This window comes from Aquarana catesbeiana, linkage group LG11, assembly GCF_042186555.1.
Source record: "Aquarana catesbeiana isolate 2022-GZ linkage group LG11, ASM4218655v1, whole genome shotgun sequence".
Lineage (NCBI taxonomy): Eukaryota > Metazoa > Chordata > Amphibia > Anura > Ranidae > Aquarana > Aquarana catesbeiana.
The window spans coordinates 104,912,894-104,929,886 of NC_133334.1; the positions used below are offsets into that span (position 1 = coordinate 104,912,894).

At 43.0% G+C, this 16,993-nt stretch overlaps 1 protein-coding gene across 4 annotated transcripts in view; it reads left to right on the top strand.

Moving 5' to 3' along the window:
- TSPAN4 (tetraspanin 4) overlaps window positions 1-16,993 on the top strand; it is a 2,224,117-nt gene that overhangs the window by 412,137 nt on the left and 1,794,987 nt on the right. For all 4 annotated transcript variants that reach the window (XM_073604831.1, XM_073604832.1, XM_073604833.1 and 1 more), the window contains one exon: window positions 2,496-2,599. The gene's annotated coding sequence lies outside the window, so the exon portion shown is untranslated. The remainder of the gene's footprint in view (window positions 1-2,495; window positions 2,600-16,993) is intronic.

Consider the following 16,993-nt stretch of genomic DNA (forward strand, 5'->3'; position numbering starts at 1 on the left):
TGGATGGAAGGCGCGTGATCAGACGCTTACATCAAGAAATGTATGGTTTATTCATGTAAAGGAATACAGACATATAGTCATATAGATATAAAATCATACCATTACTACATAATATTATATAATAAGAATCTCATGTTCTGTGCTTCAAAAGCCCACTACCTATCATTAATTCTTTGTATTGATATGGTAATTTTTATTTCTAATATATATATATATATTTTTTATCATTTTAAGTTTTCACATCTGACCTTTTTGAATGCAATTTTCAATGTAAACTTATCTTACGTCTCCAGTCTGTAGTGTACGGTATATATTGTTCTGATTTATACCCCATCTAGAACACCTGGGCGTGGATTGGTATGGAACTTGGAATAATCAATTGTCCATCACAGGACATACCCTCCTACTAGCCACACCACCTCTCCCCATGTACACATGTCGGCCTACCGGCCCATACAGACTGTGCTCCAGTTCTCCTGGCTCTGATGAAGGAGTTTTTCCTCGAAACGCGTCAGCATTTTTTAAATACCTGCCTCAATATGGGCACACCCCAATTTTAACTTCCTAGTACTTATTTTGTTACCTGTTTTTATATAATATTATGTAGTAATTGTATGATTTTATATCTATATGACTATATGTCTGTATTCCTTTACATGAATAAACCATACATTTCTTGATGTAAGCATCTGATCACGCGCCTTCCATCCACCTCCTACTAAACAGTCCTTTCCAGACCACCCCTGGTCAGTTAAGGCAGCAGGACAGTAGGACACGCTCCATCATCTCCCCCAGTCCTACCACTGACTACAATACTACCTTTGTCTTACAGCAAATGATCTCACAAGTACAGGAGTATTTTTCATCATATCTTGTTCACACTTTTACACCAAATTTAACACACCTGCTCCCCATTGACACCTGAGACTTTTTAACACTAATAAGTCACATGACACCGGGGGAAGGAAAATGGCTAATTGGGCCCAATTTGCACATTTTCACTTGGGGTGTACTTACTTTTGTTACCAGTGGTTTAGACGTTAATGACTGTATGTTGAGTTATTTTAAAGGGACAGCAAATTTACACTGTTATACAAGCTGTACACTCACTACTTTACATTGTAGCAAAGTATCATTTCTTCAGTGTTGGCACATGAAAAGATATAATAAAATATTTACAAAAATGTAAGGGGTGTACTCACTTTTGTGAGATACTGTACATTAGTCAGGAGTTATTCTTCTTGATTTATTCTGTGATATTTGGTGGTTCTTGGTGTGTGAGTGTAGAATAATGATGTTACCCTCTGATTTTTGGGAATTACATTTTAATTTCTGTTGGTACACATATCACATTTTTTGGGCTCAAATTGTGATCATTTGGAAATAATAAAAAACACACAATTGTGACTCATTTTAAATTTGCATCAGCAATGGTATTGTTTGTGGTTTGTAAAGACACCTGTGTGAGTTTGGGTAAAGATTTTTGTGACATGGACAGCAACAAGTGAGAGATACAGAGAAAAATAGATTTTACCAAAACATGAAAACATTCCACATTCTATCATTCTTAAAAACATAATACAGTAGTACCTTGGATTACGAGCATAATTGGTTCCAGAAGGGTGCTTGTAACCCGAAGCTCCGAGTGATCTCCGAGCGTTGCCGGTGCCCCCGCATCCGAGGTTTTACTGTAGATGAAGAAGAAGCAACATTGTTGCAAGGACAGTTTCTTTGAGAGAAAGATACATTTCATCTCAAAATGAAAAGTATTTATTTAGGGACGTTACAATTATACCATTATAATCAATGGCTGAAACTTGCATTGGGCTACATAACTCTCATTTTCACTCTTAAAAAAACGCTTTTTAACCCAGCGCTCGTTTTGGTATTTACTACTCTTATCTTACTCTTTACATCTTGGTAAAAAAGGCATGGGAGTTAAAATAAGAGTAGGTTTCATTTCTGAGCATGCTGGCACCTAGTTGTAAAGAGACGGGGAATTTATCTCTTCTCAGACTTTTAAGGATATTTCAGTGTAATTAACACTTTTTAACACAGTTTAAAAGCAGATTATCTTTAAGCCATATACCACATATTTCAGTACCATTTAGGCAATCACATCATGCTCTAAATATTTATTTCCATGTGCAATACTCCAGGTCCTAGCAAGAGTAAGGGTTTGGACACTATCTGTTGTCTGGGTGCTATAGTAAATTTGGTTGTGGGAGTATTTTTGCCCCAGCGCTATTGTGAATTCCGTTTGGGTGCTAATTACCATGATTGCGGTAATGTGATCGCTAATTAGCACGAAGCGCTATAGTAAATGACTCCCCACGTTGTTACACCGTATAAAATGCATAAGTGATATACCCATCATAACCTATATGTTAACTTATATTGAAAATTAGTGTTTCACATGCATTTTGTTTGACTTTTTGATAAGTTCTCTTTAATACCTTATTTCTATAACCCCTCTCATGTAATCTTTTCCTCAGGACCACAACTTTCTTCATCATCATCATTTGTACAATTACCCCTAACTCTCAAATACTGGCTGTATGGAATATTGTTCACTAGAGATGTCAGGTGGGCACTAGAGGTATGCTGTATATCTTTTCTCTCTTTCTTAATTTGGTCTTGTTTTCTTTTTCATTGCATAAATATTCTAGGCAAACCATGTAAAGAGTAAACTACTCATTAATGCCTCTTTAGGCTCTTTATGTGCTATTTATGAGGGTGAATGATTTGGTGAACCCTTGCTTCATGATGTATGTTTATATAGCTTTATCAAATGTAATAGTAATGTTTGAGAGGCCACTTCAGAATGTCATAGCTCTGTTCACATCTGCATGTATTAGGTTTGTTGTTGGTGTCATGCATTGTAGATGCTTTTCATATTTTAGATGCTTTTGAATGTACTTTTACTTGTTTTGCCCTTGAACTGTGCCATGTAATGTATTTTTCTAGAAACAGCATCCACAATGCAGCAAGCAACATCTTTTCCATATGTAACACACATAAAACATGCAGATGTGAATAGAACCATACAGCAGAACATTAAGTCTGCATAAATACATTTCTGAATGTCAGAATTTAAATCATATTGTTTTTTTTACAATAAATTACATCACATTATGTCATTTATCAGTAAAGAGTAGTTGTTGGGCTTCCGCCAGGTGACTGTTCCTAGGCTAAGATGATCAGCCTGCTGCAAGAAAATGGAAGCATTTCCTAAGTCTCCACTTCTCCGGTTACCTGATTGCAAACTTGTAACTTTGTAGCTGGTCCTTTCTTGTAAAAAAAAAACTTTGTAGCTGGTCCCAAGGTGAGAAGTTACAACGGTAGATAATCTATGTCTTACATGTGGGAACACAGCCAGGAAATGCACAGACATGGGATTTGCATGACTGCATCATCTCTGTGCCAATATCTCAGTCCTGGAAATTAATACTGAAGCAGGGTTACACAAGACTAGACAGTTCCCACCCACCAGGTCGCCATGGTGACTGGAAAAAACTCTCTGGAAATTGGAAGTATGGCTGGCCCGGCAGTAGATGCATCTGTCTCTGACTGGCCTCCACCGTTGGGCGCAATATGGCCATGTTAACTGTTTGTTGCAGCATGCTGCACAACTTGTTTCTCTGTTATACATGTAGCGCCACCCCCAAAGAAGCCACTTGTGGATTTTGGGTTCTCTGTTCTAAGCCTCAACTCCAAGAATGGCCTCAGCCCCTCTGGCACACCTGGTTACTGCAACCACTTTCAAGAATGCAAGTGAAGAAAGTACCAATATCCTGGATGTGGATTGATATCAGAAACAGACACACACAACTGGTAGTGATAAATGAGCTGAATATATTATTACGGTTTAAAGCATATGAAAACTTACAACACGTTTAAACCTTGCTCCAAAGAATTAATATATTAGAAAAGATAACCTTCAATGCTTAGCAACTGTAAGTATAGAAAAGGCAGTAATCTATATGCCCTTAACACAGGCACTGAGGGGAGGGAGGAGAGAAGACTGGAGAGAAGGGAAAGGGAAGGGAAATTGGTGTCTGCATGCAGTGTCAGTATTGTGTCAAGAGGAATGTTGGGTTTACACCCGCTCACTAGTCCTCTGTGCGTTGACACAACAATAGTCCCAGGTGCTGGTTCAGGCTCCTGATGCTCCTAGCGATATTGTAAGGCACTGGATCTCTTGCTGATGGCTGATCGAGATGACTGGTAGCTCGCAAGGTGAACAGGCAGCGGCTGACCCTATACCAGAACGGGTATCACGATCCCTGAAAGGTGTGGGTTGTCCCTGCTGAGCTGAGTGATGCTGGGCTGCTGAGTAGGGTCCCTGGACTGAATAGTAGTGGACCACGTGGCTGTCTCTTCTCCTGGCTCCCCTCAGGCGTCCTCAGTCTCCAGGCAGCACTCTCCTGGCAGTCTCTGGAAAAGCTTGGCTTTCTCCCCCGCTGATGCTGGCAGAGTCTCTTTCTCTCTTTCTTTCTCTCTTTCTCTCTCTCTCTTTCTCTCTCTCTCCTTATTCTCTCTCTCTCTAGCTCTCTCTCTTATTCTCTCTCTCTCTCTTTCTCTCTCTCTCCTTATTCTCTCTCTCTCCTTATTCTCTTCACAGTCTCTTTTTCCCGGGCTTCAGGATATCCCTCCTCCTCTTCTTTAAGAGCCCTTGCACACTGGGGCGGTTTGCAGGCGCTATTGCGCTAATAATAGCGCCTGCAAACCGCCCCGAAAGTGCCGCTGCTTTCATTCCAGTGTGAAAGCCCTGAGGGCTTGCACACTGGAGCGATGCGCTGGCAGGACGGTAAAAAAAGTCCTGCTAGCAGCATCTTCGGAGCGGTGAAGGAGCAGTGTGTATACCGCTCCCTTACCGCTCCTGCCCATTAAAATCAATGCAAAAATCTGCAGAAGCGCTTTACAGGGGCGCTTTACGGTGGTATTTAACCCTTTCTCGGCCGCTAGCGGGGGGTAAAACCGCCCCGCTAGCGGCCGCATACCGACGGTAAAACGCCGCTAATAATAGCGGCGTTTTACCGCCGACGCCGCCCCAGTGTGCAAGGGCTCTTAGGCATGCTGGGGACTGTAGTTTATGCCCCATTTAATCCTATGGGCTGCATTGTCTCTGGGACTTCATGTCTAATGATGCTCCCTTCTGATTGGTCCCTCACCGCAGCCAATGGAGAGGCAGGAGAAACAGAGCGGGCGGCGATCCCTGTGAACACCGCTCTATCCTCTTCCTGCGCCTGCTGTTTGACAGATTGAGCGTCAGACGGGAGAGGGACACACACATCCGCAGCTTCTTCTCTTCCCTTCTCCTCACAACAGCTTCAGTGTCCCCCCTGTGAGTCTTCCTGCTGTCCGTGAGGGGGGGGAATAAAGCCCTCAGCTCCTTGACAATGCGGGGGGTAGGCTCTGCAACCCTGCTACACACAGTTGTACTCAAAATTTGCATATCCTGGCATAAATTGTGAAATTTTGGCATTGATATTGAAAATATGATTGACCATGCCAAAAACTGTCTTTTATTTAAAGATAGTGATCATATGAAGCCATTTATTATCAGAAAGTTGTTTGGCTCCTTTTAAAATCATAATGATCATGGAAATCACCTAAATGGCCCTGTTCAAAAGTTTAGATACCCTGGAATGTTTGGCCTTGGTACAGACAAACAAGCTAACACACACAGGTTAAAATGGCAATTAAAGGATAATTTCCCACATCTGTGGCTTTTTACATTGCAATTAGTGTCTGTGTATAAATAGTCAATGAGTTTTTTTAGCTCTCACGTAGATGCACTGAGCAGGCAAGAAACTGAGCCAGGAGCAGAAAAGAACTGTCAAAAGATCTGCGTTCAAGGTAATGGAACTTTATAAAGATGGAAAAGGATATGAAAGGATATCCAAAGCCTTGAATGTGCCAGTCAGTACAATCACTTATTAAGAAGTGGAAAATGGAGGGATCTCTTGATACCAAGCCAAGGTCAGGTAGACCAGGAAAGATTGCAGCCACAACTGCCAGAAAAATTGTTCAGGATACAAAGAAAAACCACAGGTAACCCCAGGAAAAATACAGGCTGCTGTGGAAAAAGATGGTGTGATTGTTTCAAGGATCACAATATGACAATACTTTAAAACTGAGCTGCATGGTCAAGTTGCCAGAAAGAAGCTTTTACTGCATCAATGCCACAATAAAAAACCCAGTTACAATATGTCTGACAACACCTTGACACGCCTCACAGCTTTTGCTACACTATAATCTGGAGTGAGGAGACCAAAATAGAGCTTTATGGTAACAATCATAAGCGCTATGTTTGAAGAGCGATCAGCAAGGCCTATAGTTACAAGAATACCATCCCCACTGTGAAGCATGGTGGTGGCTCACTGATGTTTTGAGGGTGTGTGAGCTCTAAAGGCACTGGAAATATTGTGAAAATTGATGGCAAGATGAATGCAGCATGTTATCAAAAAATATCAGAAAATGCTGGCAGACAATTATCATTCTTCTGCAGAAAAGCTGTGCATGGGACGCTCTTATGTCGTGTACACACAGGCAGACTTTTCGACTGGTCCGACGGGGCAAATAAGTCCAGACAATCCGACCGTGTGTGGGCTTCATCGGACCTGCAGTGGACTTTTCCGGTCGAAAAGCAGACCGACTTTAGATTTGGAACTTGTTTCAAATCTTTCTGACGGACTTGAGTCGAAAAATCCACTCGTCTGTATGCTAGTCCGATGGACGAAAACCGACTCTAGGGCAACTATTGGCTACTGGCTATCAACTTCCTTATTTTAGTCCGGTCATACGTCATCACGTACGAATCTGTCGGACTTTGGTGTGATTGTGCATAGGCAAGTCCGTTCGTTCGAAAGTCCGTCGGAAGTCCATCAAAAGTCTGTCAAAAGTCCGTCGGAAAGAGCGTCGGACCTTTGATGCCGAAAAGTCCACCCGTGCGTACACAGCATTATGCCCCGTACACACGGTCGGACTTTGTTCGGACATTCCGACAACAAAATCCTAGGATTTTTTCCGACGGATGTTGGCTCAAGCTTGTCTTGCATACACACGGTCACACAAAGTTGTTGGAAAATCCGATCGTTCTGAACGCGGTGACGTAAAACACGTACGTCGGGACTATAAACGGGGCAGTGGCCAATAGCTTTCATCTCTTTATTTATTCTGAGCATGCGTGGCACGGATTTTGTTGTCGGAAAATTTTATCTCCTGCTCCCCAACTTTGTGTGTCGGAAAATCCGATGGAAAATGTCCGATGGAGCCCACACACGGTCGGAATTTCCGACAACACGCTCCGATCGGACATTTTCCATCGGAAAATCCGACCGTGTGTACGGGGCATTAGACTTTCCAGCACAACAATGACTTAAAGCACAAGGCCAAGCTGACCCTCCAGTGGTTACAGCAGAGAAAGGGGAAGGTTCTGAAGTGGCCATCACAGACTCCTGACCTTAATATCAGTGAGCCACTCTGGGGAGATCTCAAACATGCTGTTCATGCAAGACCATCAAAGACTTTACATGACCTGGAGGCATTTTGTCAAGACGAATGGTCAGCAATACCAACTGCAAGAATTTGGGACCTCATAGACAACTATTACAAAAGACTGCATGTTGTCATTGATGCTAAAGGGGGCAATACACAGTACTAAGAACAAAGAGTATGCAGACTTTTAACAAGGGTCACTTTATTTGTTTACTTGTTGCCATGTTTTGTTTTATGATTTCACCATTCTGTTATGACCTACAGTTGAATATGAATCCTATAAGAAATTTAAAAAAATGGGTTTTGCCTGCTCACTCATGGTAATGTATATTACCAATTCTCCGAGGGTATGCAAACTTTTGAGCACAGCTGAATCTCAATGTGCCCTAGGTCTTTTACAATTCTAGTCATGCTCACATTTTTGTCATGCTATGTTGATTGTTTAATTGTTGTGGATGTTGTTTATGTTTACATTTTTATACTGTTTAAATATCAAATGTTATAGTTTCTAACAGGAGTTAGGGAAGGTTCACACTGCTGCTATCTGACTTTGACCTTATTTTCAGTGTGATTATGTAGTGCAACTTGATTTGATTTTGATAAGGTCTGCATATTCTGTGGGACCAACATCGCGCTGCAATCGCACCAAAGTAGTACAGGAACTTTTTCTAATCACACTGTGCTGAGTTGCATTGATGTGAATGGGCATCATTGAAAACAATGTAATTTCTATATTAATTCAATTCTTTGCGACTCAAGTTGCATCTTAAATCACGAGTGAACAGAGCCCCAATAAAAGCAGAACAAATTTTTTCTATATAACTGTTGCTTACCTATGTATTTTTCAGCTGCCTATATAGTTATATGTTGCTGTATACTAGGTCTTTAACCACTTGCCGACCACGCTATAGCCGAATGACGGCTGCAGCGCGGATGAATAACACTGGGAGGGTGTACTATGACGTCATCCCAAAATCCCGCTCTTGCGCGCCCCCTGGGGCATGCACCCGAGAACATCCGTGACCACTGGGTCCAGAGGACCCGACGCATCACGCTAAAATGCCGCTGATATCGGCCGTTTACCATGTGATTGCTCCGTCAAATGACAGAACGATCACTAGTAAACAAACCAGCGTCACGTTCGGTTCCTCTCTCCCCTCTCTGTACAGATCTGTACACTGCTAGGGGAGAGGGGGAGAGATCAGTGGCAGCAGCGCTGTGGGCACTACACATCCAGACACAATGTGCCCATTTCAGCTAGTCATCCATCCATACCCAGCCATCCATGCTCAGCATACCCATCCATACTCACTCAGCATACTCATCCATTCATCCATGCTCAACCATCCATACTCAGTATACTCAACCATCCATCCATGCTCAGCCATCCATACTTAGCATACTCATCCATCCATCCATGCTCACCCATCCATACTCAGCACACTCATCCTTCCATCCATGCTCAGCCATCCATACTCAGCATACTCATCCATTCATACTCAGCATACACATCCATCCATCCATGCTCAGCCATCCATACTTAGCATACTCATTCATCCATACTCAGCATACTCATCCATCCATCCATGCTCAGCCATCCGTACTCAGCATACTCATCCATCCATCCATGCTCAGCCATCTATACTCAGCATACTCAGCCATCCATACTCAGCATACTCATCCATACTCAGCATACTCATCCATCCATGCTCACCCATCCATACTCAGCATACTCAGCCATCCGTGCTCAGCATACCCATCCATACTCATCCATCCCTCCTCATTCATACTCAGCATACTCATTCATCCATCCATGCTCACCCATCCACACTCATCCATCCATCCATGCTCACCCATCCATACTCAGCATACTCATCCATCCATGCTCAGCCATCCATACTGAGCAAATTCATCCATACTCAGCATGCTCATCCATCCATGCTCAGCCATCCATACTGAGCATACTCATCCATACTCAACATGCTCATCCATCCATCCATGCTCAGCCATCCATACTCAGCATACTTATCCATCCATCCATGCTCAGCCATCCATCCATCCTCAGCAATACTCATCCATACATCCATGCTCAGCCATCCCATCCACCCCCATCCATAATTAGCCACACCCATCCATTCTCAGCCATACTCAGCCATACTCAGCCGTACCCAGCCATACCCAGCCATACTCAGCCGTACCCAGCCGTACCCAGCCATACTCAGCCGCACCCAGCCATACTCAGCCATACCCAGCCATTCTCAGCTATATTCAGCTGTACTCAGCCATACCCAGCCGTACTCAGTCGTACCCAGCCATCCCATCTATACCCAGCCATACTCAGCCGTACCCATCCATATTCAGCCATACCCGGCCATACTTAGCCATATTCATTCATGCTCAGCCATCCCCATCCACGGCTCATCCATCCCCATTCATGCTCATACATGCCACATCAGTTATCATCCATGCCACATGCATGCCACTACAGTGCCTCACAAAAGTGTAATAGGTAGTCAAATTAGATTTGAAACTTATGCCCCTAGAACACCTGACAGTGCTCCCTGCATGTTGGCCCTCTGTATGTGGCCACGCTGTGGAAAAGTCTCACACTTGTGGTATCGCCGTACTCAGGAGGAGTAGGAGAATCTATTTTGGGGTGTAATTTTTGGTATGCACATGCTATGTGTTAGAAACATTGTGTAAATGGACAACATTGTGTAAAAAAAAATGCGTTTTCATTTTCCTTACACATTTCCAAAAACTTGTAGAAAAAAATGACATGTTCAAAAGACTCGATATGCCTCATAGATTATACATTGGGTTGTTTTCTTTCCAAAATGGGGTCATTTTTGGGGTGTTTCCATTATCCTGGTTCTCCAGGGCCTTCAAAAGTGTAATAGGTAGTTATATGTATAGAAATTATATGTGTAATTTATGCTCCAAGAACACCTGATGGTGCTCCCTGCATGTTGGGCCCTGTATGTGGCCACGGTGTGTAAAAGTCTCACACATGGTATCGCCATACTCAGGAGGAATAGTAGAATGTGTTTTGGGGTGTAATTTGTGCTATGCATATGCTGTGTGAGAGAAATAACCAGCTAATATAACAATTTTGTAAAAAAAATTTTAAAAAATCTTGATTTTGCAAAGAATTGTGGGAAAAAATTACAACTTCAAAAAACTCACCATGCCTCTTACTAAATACCTTGAAATGTCTACTTTCCAAAAAGGGGTCATTTGGGGGGTGTTTGTACTTTCCTGGCTTGTTAGGGTCTCAAGAAATGATAGGTCGTCAGTACATCAGGTGTGATCAATGTTCAGAGAAGGCACCATAGCTTGTGGACTCTATAACTTTCACAAAGATCAAATAATATACACCGATTTGGGTTATTTTTACCAAAGAATATGTAGCAGTATAAATTTTGGCCAAAATATATGAAGAAAAATGACTAAACTGCAAAATTTGTAACAGAAACGAAGAAAAATGCATTTTTTTTACAGAATTTTCGGTCTTTTTTCTTAGCGCAAAAAATTAAAAACCTAGCGGTGATTAAATACCACCAAAAGAAAGCTCTATTTGTGTGAAAAAAAGGACAAAAATTTCATATAGGTACAGTGTTGCATGACTGAGTAATTGTCATTCAAAATGTGAGAGCACCGAAAGCTGAAAACTGGTCTGGTTAGGAAGGGATACATAGATAAAATGTTTAGGGATTCTAACTAAATTTCTAGCCAAAAATACTGTTTTTTACATGTAAACAAACGTGTCAGAAAAAGTCCAGAGGGTCAAGTGGTTAACCACTTGCTGACCGCCCCCTACTGCACCTTTACTGCAGCAGGGCAGCTCTATTGCGCGAAACGACATACCTGTACATCACTTTGTGCAATAGGCACTGCGGGTGTGCGCGCACCGCCGGAGGAACGATCGCGCACTGAACTGACACAGGGGATGCCAGTCACCTGGTCTGGCGGACCCGATGGCCACCCGCAATCATTCCCCAGAGAAGCAGGACGGCGATCTGCCTATGTAAACAAGGCAGATCGCTGTTCTGACAGGGAAGAAGATAGAGATCTTGTGTTCCTTCTAAGCAGGAACACCGATCTCTGTCTTCATCAAATCAGAGCATCCCCCACACAGTTGGCAAGCATCAGCTAGGCACACAGTTAATCCTTTGATCGCCCCTGATGTTAACCCCTTCCCTGCTAGTGTCATTAGTATAATGTCAGTGACTAATTATTAGCACTAATCACTGTAATAATGTCACTGGTTCCAAAAAAAGTGTCAGATGTCTGATTTGTCCGCTGCAATTTCGAAGTCCCACTAAAAATCGCTGATCGCCACCATTACTAGTACAAAAATAAAATAAAGAAAAATGCCATAAAAATATCCCATAGTTTTTTAGACGCGATAACCTTTGCGCAAACCAATCAATATACGCTTATTGGGATTTTTTTTTACCAAAAATATGTAGCAGAATACATATTGGCCTAAGTTGATGAAGAAATTACATTTTTTACTTTTTTTTTGGATGTGTTTTATAGCAGAAAGTAAAAAATATTGTTTTTGTTTCAAAATTGTCACTCTTTTTTTGTTTAGAGCGCAAAAAATGAAAACCGCAGTGGCGATTAAATACCAGCATATCTCTATTTGTGGGGAAAAAGGACATACATTTTATTTGGATACAGCGTTGAACGATCGCGCAATTGTCAGTTAAAATAACGCAGTGCCGTATCACAAAAAATTGCATGGTTTTTAAGGGGGTAAAACTTTCCGGGGCTGAAGTGGTTAAGTAGTTAAAGCGGTTGTATCTCTCGCTTGGACATTTTCACCTACAGGTAAGCCTATAATAAGGCTTACCTGTAGGTAAAAAGAATATCTCCTAAACTTGCATGGTTTAGGAGATACTGACTCTGCTTGCAGCCGCTGACGTGAGTGGCACATGCACTCTGCAGGTCCGGCGTATCCTGACGCAAATTGCCGGAACGGAGGGCTCCCGCGCATGTGGCTCCGGCCACTCACAGTGCCGGAGCCAGCGATCCCAGAAGAAACGCAGAGGGAACATGTCAGCTCCCTCAGTGGTGACCGCGCACTGCTGCAGGGCTTCGTCTAAGGTATTTCATAATGTGCTCGTATGCGATGCATACGAGCACATTATGCTATTGTCTTGAGGGTTTTTTTTTCGCTGTTTACTACCGCTTTAAACGAACATTTGTTTTCCTTTTGAGATAAAGCTTTTACACAAATGAATAAAAGCTGATCCTTGTAATCACCTCTATCAGTGTTTAATTGCGGCTAGCGGCCGCATACCGACGGTAAAACGCCGCTAATAATAGCGGCGTTTTACCGCCGACGCCGCCCCCCGCCCCAGTGTGCAAGGGCTCTTAGGCATGCTGGGGACTGTAGTTTATGCCCCATTTAATTCTATGGGCTGCATTGTCTCTGGGACTTCATGTCTAATGATGCTCCCTTCTGATTGGTCCCTCACCGCAGCCAATGGAGAGGCAGGAGAAACAGAGCGGGCGGCGATCCCTGTGAACACCGCTCTATCCTCTTCCTGCGCCTGCTGTTTGACAGATTGAGCGTCAGACGGGAGAGGGACACACACATCCGCAGCTTCTTCTCTTCCCTTCTCCTCACAACAGCTTCAGTGTCCCCCCTGTGAGTCTTCCTGCTGTCCGTGAGGGGGGGGGATAAAGCCCTCAGCTCCTTGACAATGCGGGGGGTAGGCTCTGCAACCCTGCTACACACAGTTGTACTCAAAATTTGCATATCCTGGCATAAATTGTGAAATTTTGGCATTGATATTGAAAATATGATTGACCATGCCAAAAACTGTCTTTTATTTAAAGATAGTGATCATATGAAGCCATTTATTATCAGAAAGTTGTTTGGCTCCTTTTAAAATCATAATGATCATGGAAATCACCTAAATGGCCCTGTTCAAAAGTTTAGATACCCTGGAATGTTTGGCCTTGGTACAGACAAACAAGCTAACACACACAGGTTAAAATGGCAATTAAAGGATAATTTCCCACATCTGTGGCTTTTTACATTGCAATTAGTGTCTGTGTATAAATAGTCAATGAGTTTTTTTAGCTCTCACGTAGATGCACTGAGCAGGCAAGAAACTGAGCCAGGAGCAGAAAAGAACTGTCAAAAGATCTGCGTTCAAGGTAATGGAACTTTATAAAGATGGAAAAGGATATGAAAGGATATCCAAAGCCTTGAATGTGCCAGTCAGTACAATCACTTATTAAGAAGTGGAAAATGGAGGGATCTCTTGATACCAAGCCAAGGTCAGGTAGACCAGGAAAGATTGCAGCCACAACTGCCAGAAAAATTGTTCAGGATACAAAGAAAAACCACAGGTAACCCCAGGAAAAATACAGGCTGCTGTGGAAAAAGATGGTGTGATTGTTTCAAGGATCACAATATGACAATACTTTAAAACTGAGCTGCATGGTCAAGTTGCCAGAAAGAAGCTTTTACTGCATCAATGCCACAATAAAAAACCCAGTTACAATATGTCTGACAACACCTTGACACGCCTCACAGCTTTTGCTACACTATAATCTGGAGTGAGGAGACCAAAATAGAGCTTTATGGTAACAATCATAAGCGCTATGTTTGAAGAGCGATCAGCAAGGCCTATAGTTACAAGAATACCATCCCCACTGTGAAGCATGGTGGTGGCTCACTGATGTTTTGAGGGTGTGTGAGCTCTAAAGGCACTGGAAATATTGTGAAAATTGATGGCAAGATGAATGCAGCATGTTATCAAAAAATATCAGAAAATGCTGGCAGACAATTATCATTCTTCTGCAGAAAAGCTGTGCATGGGACGCTCTTATGTCGTGTACACACAGGCAGACTTTTCGACTGGTCCGACGGGGCAAATAAGTCCAGACAATCCGACCGTGTGTGGGCTTCATCGGACCTGCAGTGGACTTTTCCGGTCGAAAAGCAGACCGACTTTAGATTTGGAACTTGTTTCAAATCTTTCTGACGGACTTGAGTCGAAAAATCCACTCGTCTGTATGCTAGTCCGATGGACGAAAACCGACTCTAGGGCAACTATTGGCTACTGGCTATCAACTTCCTTATTTTAGTCCGGTCATACGTCATCACGTACGAATCTGTCGGACTTTGGTGTGATTGTGCATAGGCAAGTCCGTTCGTTCGAAAGTCCGTCGGAAGTCCATCAAAAGTCTGTCAAAAGTCCGTCGGAAAGAGCGTCGGACCTTTGATGCCGAAAAGTCCACCCGTGCGTACACAGCATTATGCCCCGTACACACGGTCAGACTTTGTTCGGACATTCCGACAACAAAATCCTAGGATTTTTTCCGACGGATGTTGGCTCAAGCTTGTCTTGCATACACACGGTCACACAAAGTTGTTGGAAAATCCGATCGTTCTGAACGCGGTGACGTAAAACACGTACGTCGGGACTATAAACGGGGCAGTGGCCAATAGCTTTCATCTCTTTATTTATTCTGAGCATGCGTGGCACGGATTTTGTTGTCGGAAAATTTTATCTCCTGCTCTCCAACTTTGTGTGTCGGAAAATCCGATGGAAAATGTCCGATGGAGCCCACACACGGTCGGAATTTCCGACAACACGCTCCGATCGGACATTTTCCATCGGAAAATCCGACCGTGTGTACGGGGCATTAGACTTTCCAGCACAACAATGACTTAAAGCACAAGGCCAAGCTGACCCTCCAGTGGTTACAGCAGAGAAAGGGGAAGGTTCTGAAGTGGCCATCACAGACTCCTGACCTTAATATCAGTGAGCCACTCTGGGGAGATCTCAAACATGCTGTTCATGCAAGACCATCAAAGACTTTACATGACCTGGAGGCATTTTGTCAAGACGAATGGTCAGCAATACCAACTGCAAGAATTTGGGACCTCATAGACAACTATTACAAAAGACTGCATGTTGTCATTGATGCTAAAGGGGGCAATACACAGTACTAAGAACAAAGAGTATGCAGACTTTTAACAAGGGTCACTTTATTTGTTTACTTGTTGCCATGTTTTGTTTTATGATTTCACCATTCTGTTATGACCTACAGTTGAATATGAATCCTATAAGAAATTTAAAAAAATGGGTTTTGCCTACTCACTCATGGTAATGTATATTACCAATTCTCCGAGGGTATGCAAACTTTTGAGCACAGCTGAATCTCAATGTGCCCTAGGTCTTTTACAATTCTAGTCATGCTCACATTTTTGTCATGCTATGTTGATTGTTTAATTGTTGTGGATGTTGTTTATGTTTACATTTTTATACTGTTTAAATATCAAATGTTATAGTTTCTAACAGGAGTTAGGGAAAGTTCACACTGCTGCTATCTGACTTTGACCTTATTTTCAGTGTGATTATGTAGTGCAACTTGATTTGATTTTGATAAGGTCTGCATATTCTGTGGGACCAACATCGCGCTGCAATCGCACCAAAGTAGTACAGGAACTTTTTCTAATCACACTGTGCTGAGTTGCATTGATGTGAATGGGCATCATTGAAAACAATGTAATTTCTATATTAATTCAATTCTTTGCGACTCAAGTTGCATCTTAAATCACGAGTGAACAGAGCCCCAATAAAAGCAGAACAAATTTTTTCTATATAACTGTTGCTTACCTATGTATTTTTCAGCTGCCTATATAGTTATATGTTGCTGTATACTAGGTCTTTAACCACTTGCCGACCACGCTATAGCCGAATGACGGCTGCAGCGCGGATGAATAACACTGGGAGGGTGTACTATGACGTCATCCCAAAATCCCGCTCTTGCGCGCCCCCTGGGGCATGCACCCGAGAACATCCGTGACCACTGGGTCCAGAGGACCCGACGCATCACGGTAAAAGGCCGCTGATATCGGCCGTTTACCATGTGATTGCTCCGTCAAATGACAGAACGATCACTAGTAAACAAACCAGCGTCACGTTCGGTTCCTCTCTCCCCTCTCTGTACAGATCTGTACACTGCTAGGGGAGAGGGGGAGAGATCAGTGGCAGCAGCGCTGTGGGCACTACACATCCAGACACAATGTGCCCATTTCAGCTAGTCATCCATCCATACCCAGCCATCCATGCTCAGCATACCCATCCATACTCACTCAGCATACTCATCCATTCATCCATGCTCAACCATCCATACTCAGTATACTCAACCATCCATCCATGCTCAGCCATCCATACTTAGCATACTCATCCATCCATCCATGCTCACCCATCCATACTCAGCACACTCATCCTTCCATCCATGCTCAGCCATCCATACTCAGCATACTCATCCATTCATACTCAGCATACACATCCATCCATCCATGCTCAGCCATCCATACTTAGCATACTCATTCATCCATACTCAGCATACTCATCCATCCATCCATGCTCAGCCATCCGTACTCAGCATACTCATCCATCCATCCATGCTCAGCCATCTATACTCAGCATACTCAGCCATCCATACTCAGCAT